This window comes from Hipposideros armiger, unplaced genomic scaffold (assembly GCF_001890085.2).
Source record: "Hipposideros armiger isolate ML-2016 unplaced genomic scaffold, ASM189008v1 scaffold_509, whole genome shotgun sequence".
Taxonomy (NCBI): Eukaryota; Metazoa; Chordata; class Mammalia; order Chiroptera; family Hipposideridae; genus Hipposideros; species Hipposideros armiger.
In genome coordinates this window covers 579,187-586,688 of record NW_017731859.1, presented here as the reverse complement: position 1 = coordinate 586,688, position 7,502 = coordinate 579,187, and the positions used below count along the sequence as shown (strand labels likewise).

Here is a 7,502-nt window from a genome sequence, read left to right as displayed (position 1 = left end):
CACCCAGTTTTTAGACCACACATTTTTCAAAAAAGGGTGCATCTTATACATGGGGGAATATGGTATATTTTTAAAGTGGGCCAGGTTCAAGATAGGGTAGCAGGGGAATTTCCTGGGGAGTATCCTGGGGCTTGGATCAGGGTGATTGTGTCCCATGGAGTGTATTTTGAGAAGAGGAAGTCAATGATAGATTGATGGTTGATGAAGATTCATCCAGCAGCACTGAGCACTCTCCACACATTCTTTGGATCCTGGAAGCTAATGTTTTTGGGCAAGTGAGAGGTTACAAGGATCTGAAAGTGGAGAGTGACCAAGGTGGAAAGCAAAAGAAGATGAGCCACTGGGAAATCAATGACTCACATTTAGACTCAAGTATCTGGGACAATGGTGTCCCACCAAGAGATGTGAAGAATATAGGATGGGGTTTCGGAGAAAGATGACCATGGTCAATTTTTGACACACTAGGTTGGAGGTTATGATAAATGACTCAAGTACAGACAGCCAGGAAGCAGCTGGAAGTACAGAACTGGAAGCAATCCCAACGGCCCCTCAAACTCAAGATGCCCAGAACTAAACATGTGCTGTTTCTCTATCTGAATTACATCCTCCTATCTCTGTGGCAGGCACTCCATCCATCCAGTCACCAAAGCTGGAAACCTAGGAGTCATCGTTGACATCCTCTTCTCCATTATCCTGAAGCCAGTCTCCAATGTTTACCTCTTAAATCAACCTCGAATCCATCAACCTCTCCAACTCTACCGGCAACTTCTCTGGACCACCGGAATAGGCACAGCCATCTCTTTGTTCCCTCACAATCTGTCCTCCACACAGCAGCCTGGGTGATCTTTTACAAAGTAACTCTGATGCTGTCATTCCTCTGCTTAAACCACTTCGGAAGCTTCTTACTGCTTACCTCTAAACACCTAAATCCTTAGCAGAGTCTGTGAAGTCTAGGTCATCTGGCCACCACCCCCCTTTCCTGTTCACCTCTTGCCGCTCTTCCTGGCCCCAACCCAGCCACACTGTCATCTCTTCATGATCCTTTTGGTTCAGGGCCTCTCCTATGCTGTTCTCTCAGCTTATTCTCTCCAACCCAGCTCCTGCCCAGCATCTAGGGAACTCCTATTCATTTTTCAGGCCAGGGTGAAGCGTCATTTTCAGAGGACAATTCTGCAGGTTCCTCAAACTGTTGCACCCCTGTACTGCTTCCACACAAGACTTATCACAGCTTTTTGCTACGAGGTGTGATCAAACAATACAGTGAATATTTAAATAAAAAATGTATTACAGTAAAAGATACATTGCCACTAATCCCCCTCAAAATACTCCCACTCGCTTCAAACACACTTATTCCATCGTTCCTGCCACTTTCTGAAGCAGTTCTGGAAGTCCTCTTTCGTGAGTGTCTTTACTTTATCCTCCATCACAATGCTCCGTGTCACACACCGCTTCTCATATATGGCAATTTCTGTCAAATAAAAACATTACGGTGTGTCCTCATCCACCTTATTCACCGGATCTGGCACCATGCGACTTCTGGTTCTTCCCCAAAGTCAAAATGACCGTGAAAGGAAAATGTTTTGAATCAATTCAGGACACTGAGGCAGCCATGACAGTGCAACTAAAGACACTCACAAAAGAGGACTTCCAGAACTGTTTCAGAAAGTGGAAAGAATAATGGGATGAGTATGTTTGAAGTGAGGGGGATTAATGGCAATGTATCTTTTACTGTAATAAAAATTTTAAAATATTCACTGTATTTTTTTTATCACACCTTATATATACTGGTGAGGTTAGCTGATTAATGTCTGTCAGTCTCATCACAACTAAAGCTTCATGAGGAAGAGACTGTGTCTGCTGTGTGCACCACTATATCCTAGTGCCTGGCACAGTGCTTGACACATGGCAAGCTCCCAAATAGTCAATGAATAAAAAATGAAAGATTGGGACTGGAGCCATGGAATTGGAAAGCAACTGACAATGTAAAAAGACAAGGGTGAGGACAGAACTCTGGGGAAATATACACTAAGGATGTAGGAAGGAAAAAATAAATTACAATAAAGGCAAAAGGCAGAAAGAAGTGGAAGAGTCAAGAACGCGTGAAGAAAAATACAAAGGAAGGAGTAATCAACAATATCCACAGCTGCAGAGAAATTAAAAGGTTGAGGACTCAACCAAGGCCACTGGAATTGGGTAGTGAAAGTATAGTTTCAATAGGGTACAGAAGCCAGACCACGAGAAGTGAAGTAGTTAATAGTCCGGAAATGGAAGTAGCATGTGTGGACTAATTTTTTAAAACAAAACTGGCAAAGAAGGGGAAGAAAGAGGATGGCAGTATCAGGTGGTAGCAGGGATGCAAGAAGGTGTTTTAAAATAAAGAGACTGGAATAAAGAAGGAAATTGAACCATTTGCAATGAAATGGATGGACCTAGAGGGTATTATGCTAAGTGAAATAAGTCAGACGGAGAAAGACAAATACCATATGATCTCACTTATATGTGGAATCTAAAGAACTGAATAAACGAGTAATGTAAACAGAAATAGTCTCAGAGACACAGAGGAACAACTGAGGGTTGCTAGTTGGGGAGGGGTGGGAATGAGGAAGAAGGGGAAGGGACGAAACAACATAAATTGGTAACTACAGTAGGCCTCAGGGACAGAAAAGACAGTCTGGGGAATATAATCAATAATGTTGTAAATATTTTTAGGGGGCCAGAGGGACTCATGTCTTGTTAGGGAGACCACTGCATAGACAGTGTAGAGGCCTGACCACTGCACTGTATTTCTGAACCTGATGTTGAATAATATTATATGTTAACTATAATTTAATACATATATAGTCATGGAATGTGGAGTAGAGTGTGGAAATGGAATTAATGGATTGTAATAGATATGCATGATATCGGGGGTGGGGGGCAGTAGGTCGGGGAAGGGGGATGTCACTTTGTGAGGGGAGAAAAGGATAACTATTGCATTGTTTTGTACACCTGAAACTAATAATAATAAAATAAAGAGATTGGAGCAGGTCTGTGGACGCGGGGGCAGGGGAGGAGCCAATGAAAACCACAAACGTTAAGACACAGAAGAATGATGGGGCACTAAGGCTCCAGAGGAAGTAAAAGGAGAAAGGATCAAGTACAGGGGTTCGCTTTGGACAAGAAGACGTCTAGCTCCTTCGTCTCAGATGGGAGAGGATGAGGAAAGGATGAGTGAAAACAGACATCATCAGGTAATGAGAGGGGAATTTATGGGAGCTCCATGAGGACGACTTGTAATTTTTCAGCACAGCAAGAGATTCTATCAGCTACTGAACATGGAGGGTTTGTCACTGACGCGATGAGGGATGTAACAAGAAGTCAATTTGAGATTAAAAGAATTGCCAAAGCAGCGATGAGTCCCTTTCTGAGCTTTGAAAGCCTGGACTTGTAGTGGAAATAATTAAATCCACTATGTGACTTTCAACTTTCAGCAGAGCTCAGTAGCCCCCAGAGTCTCAAGTTTAGGAACTGACAAATTGGGAATGGTATCGCAACAAGAGGCAAGGGAACCTAGAGTGTTAGCAGGAATTGTTTTAACCCCAAAACAGCATTCATTTTGCAGCAGCAATATAAGGAGATGATTCAAGACTAAAGTTTAAAAGAATACTTATAGTGTGGATCCTATGTTCCCACTGATGTTCTTACCTAAAGACACACTAGGATGTCTTATTATTCTAGTATTTTTAACATTATTTCACCTCCTTTAAAATGAAAAGAGGGACCAAATACACTAGACAGAAGGACCTAAAAAAAGAACAGTCTTGAAAAGATTTCAGTGTATTTTCCTAAAAACTACAGGAATCCTCTTTGTTCATGCTTGTAATGAAGTGGGCGGGTCGTCCCTCTGGGAAAGAATACAGGTCTGGTTTTGAAATGTCCACAATGGAAGGTTAACTTTGCCTCACTTCTGGGTGGGGCAAGGCTTATAGCTGCAATTGCAGCCAATTAGAGAGATTATAGAACCTAAGTCCTACCACACTTGTTAGGTGCCCAGCTCTTAGGTAGCATGATAACTAGTACCTGTCCAAAGCTCATTTCAGAACCAGATATTTGAGAGAGTCTGATGGACTTGTGGTCCATCCAGCCATCTCAATTCTCCAGGCCTTGCCTCTGCACTGGTAAACCATCAAAAAGCAAAGGAAACGGACCCTCCTGATCCGGTCCCTCACAGAAATACCTTGACTGGATAAAAGTTAACATGCGTTCTGTCTTTATAGAGGGCCCTGAACAGTATTCAAGAATCTTTGGATGATACTCTACCTAAAGAGCTGCATCACTATGTTCCTATCTTTTAGAGAAAATCCTAAGAACAAATTTCTCCTTGAATTTAATCCAGGAAGAATGTACTATTTCTGACTTACCATCAGAAAATGAAAACTGTATACCCGATGCGTTTCCCATCTCATCAGAAGTCAATCCTAGAACCAAATTATACTGCCAAGGGTTGTCATCTGCTTATTCTGAAGGCTGAAAAGCTTCCATTCCTTTAGCTTCCTACACAGCTCCTATATTCCATTCGATTTTAAAAACGGGTGTGGGGCAGGCCGAGTGGTGCATTGGTTAAGAGCTGGCTTGGGACGCCAGAGGGCCCCGGTTCGGATCCCACATATGAGGGCCAGTGACACTGCCCTCTACAGCTAAGATGCTGAATAACAGCTCAACCTGGAGCTGGGCTGCTGTGAGTCGCTGGCGATGGCGTAGGCTGCAGCCCCTGCTGCAGTGGGTTGCCATGGGCTACCGTGTGTAGCCAGCAGCCAGCAAGAGCGGCCAGCAGCCGTAGTGAGCTGCCGTCCAGAAGCCGGCGACTGATCTGCCTCTCCCGGGAAGAGCGCAATGATGGTGCCAACTTGGGCCAGTGAAGCAACGTCCTCCACAACTAGACTGAAGAACAAAAGGACAGCAACTTGTCTGTTCCCCTTCCCCCAATTCCCCAGCGCTGTTCCCATTCCCCAATTCCCCAATAAAAATCTTTAAAAAAAAAAACAAAAACGGGTGTGGAATGACCAGAAACGAGAAATCCCAACTTTCAGCTTTTGACTACTCTGGGGTGAAGGGGAGATGGGAGTTCTTCAGCTGGGTGGTAGACTCACAGATGCTTGTGTTATCCTTTATAAACTTTCTTATCTTAAATATTTCAAAATAATTTTTAAAAGTTGTGTGTGTGGGGTGGGGGGTGGGGGGTGTGACGGGTGTCCTAGGTGGAGAAAATGGCTTGAAGGGAAGTCCGGGGAACAGAAAGCATAGGGCTTGTAGGAAAGAGAGTAGTGCACTTGAGCCTGAGTGTGGGGTGAGGCTGAGTGATCTGTTGGAGCTGCAATATAGAGGGGAGGGGAGGAGTGGGGAATCGGAGGAAACGAGGCTCTATGCGAGTTACATGGAGACGGACATAGCAGATGTGGATTTCAGGAAGAGAAGTCAGGTTGCAGTATGTATGATGGATTAGGGGTGGGTTGTAGAGGATGTAAATACCTAGCTAAGGAATCTGAAATGAGGGAGGAAAGGAGCCACTGAGAAGTTCTGAGCAGGGGTATGATAAGAATGTAGGAATGCCTTACGGAGCTAGAGAGAATGGCCTGGGAGATAGGTGCTGGTGATAAGACCCTGGACTAGAGTGGGGCGACAGGACTAGAGAGAACTGAGCGTATGTGAAGAAGACTGCAGAGGAGAAGGGGGAGAGAGAGGGGGTCCCAGGGTGACAGGAAGAAAAGTAGCACCATCAAGAGAAACAAGAACAGCCAGAAGAAGGGACTGATTGGGGAGGGAGAAAGAGCCAGAGAATGTGGTCTCGGCCTCCGGGATGCCAGGTGGAAAGTCAAGGATCTCCAGCAGGCAGGAAGAAATGAGAAACTGGGGCCAGAAGAAAGGTCAGCACTAGAACACAGAGCCATGGGAGGACTAGGGAATGGGCTGGGGTAGCGTCTGCTTTGCCTGCCAGCTGTGGTCTGATGGGATGAGGGTGTGTGGAAAAGGACTCAGTCAACTCAAGTAGCTTTGTTAACAGTGGTGTTATCTGTAGAGAAGTGACTGAAGCCAGGGGAGAGAGGAAGCCACGCGGCGAAGAATGAATAGACAGAAGTGTGCTGAGGCCTCGGTGCCTGCAAATCTTCCACCAGGAGATAAAAGGAGAAGGAAGAGGGGCCAATCAGACTCCCGTCACTACACAATCTGTTCTCCCCAGGGTTCCCAGTGCTTCCTAATGGGCCACGTTCCACGGCCCCTGTTCATTCTTTTTTGTGATGAACGCTGCACCATTTCACACCATGCTCCCTTCCTTCTTGAGATTTTTCTCTTCTACTGACTTCCGCCAAAGCCTTCTCTCAGATTTTCTACTGCTGCTTCTTTCTCTCCCCACCACAGAAAACTGTTCATGTCCCCTAGGGGTCTCTCCTCAGCCCACATCTCGTTTTTCATCACATATTCTTAGCAGGTAATCTTGTGGATGTACATGGTTTTACCAATAGTGATATGCTAATAAGTTCGGAAGCTTCAGAGTCACATTTCTGACTGCTTCTGGGTCATTTCCACCCGGTAGTTGGGACAGCTGTAAGTCCACACATACAGACTTATTTCCCTGGGGGCTTGTCTCCAACACATGCCTTCTCCTGTAATGTCTATTTTGATGCCTGGAGCAGCGCCAACTGTTCAAGCCAAAACATCACAGGAATCATTCCCGACTTGAGTTTTTCCTTCAACTTCCACCTCCAATGGCCTCCCCAAACCCTCCTGAATCTCTCACGGCTGTTCCCTCCTTTCTATCACAACGAGGACTGTATTAGGCCCTTTACTGCTTACCTGGAAAGCTAAAATAACATCTTGCCTCCAGTCTCTCCCTCCCTAATCCATCATATTTGCTGCAACCTGACGTCTCTTCCTAAAATATTGGGTTGACGGAAAAGTCATGACGTCTTTTTCCTGTTTTTCGTCGCAAAAATGCATCATGACTTTTCTGACAACCCAATCCACATCTGCTATGTCGGTCTCCACGTAACACGCCTACAACCTCATCTCCGATTCCCCACTCCTCTCTCTCCCTATATTCCAGCTCCAACAGATCACTCAGCCATTTCTACCGTATGTGATATTTTTCCACATGGCTATACATGGGATATGGAAACTCTGTACCTGACACACTCCTCCCCCTCTCACTCCTGTCCAAGAAATTGTTACCATTCTTCAAGACTCAGTTGAAATATCACCTCCTCTGTAAAGCATTCTATGACTCATCACACGGTTAATCATCCTCTCCCTTGTAACCTCACAGCATTACGCCATCACTGCAGGCTGTGCCACATTATACCACAATTACTCATCTCTACATCATTCACCTAGCACAGCATTAGATTCACCATGGGACTCGCCAAGTGTTTCTGGAATGAAGAGATGAATGCATGAATGGACAAAGGGTTAATCCGTCTTTCTCCTCCTCTATAGATAGCGCCTGCACCCAGAGTGTTCCTGGAAGG

The 7,502-nt window shown here is 45.1% G+C and overlaps 1 protein-coding gene across 5 annotated transcripts in view; it reads right to left on the bottom strand.

Annotated features, from left to right (window-relative positions):
* The window catches only part of MTM1 (myotubularin 1), a 92,241-nt gene that overhangs the window by 57,492 nt on the left and 27,247 nt on the right, over positions 1 to 7,502 (bottom strand). The window lies entirely within an intron of this gene.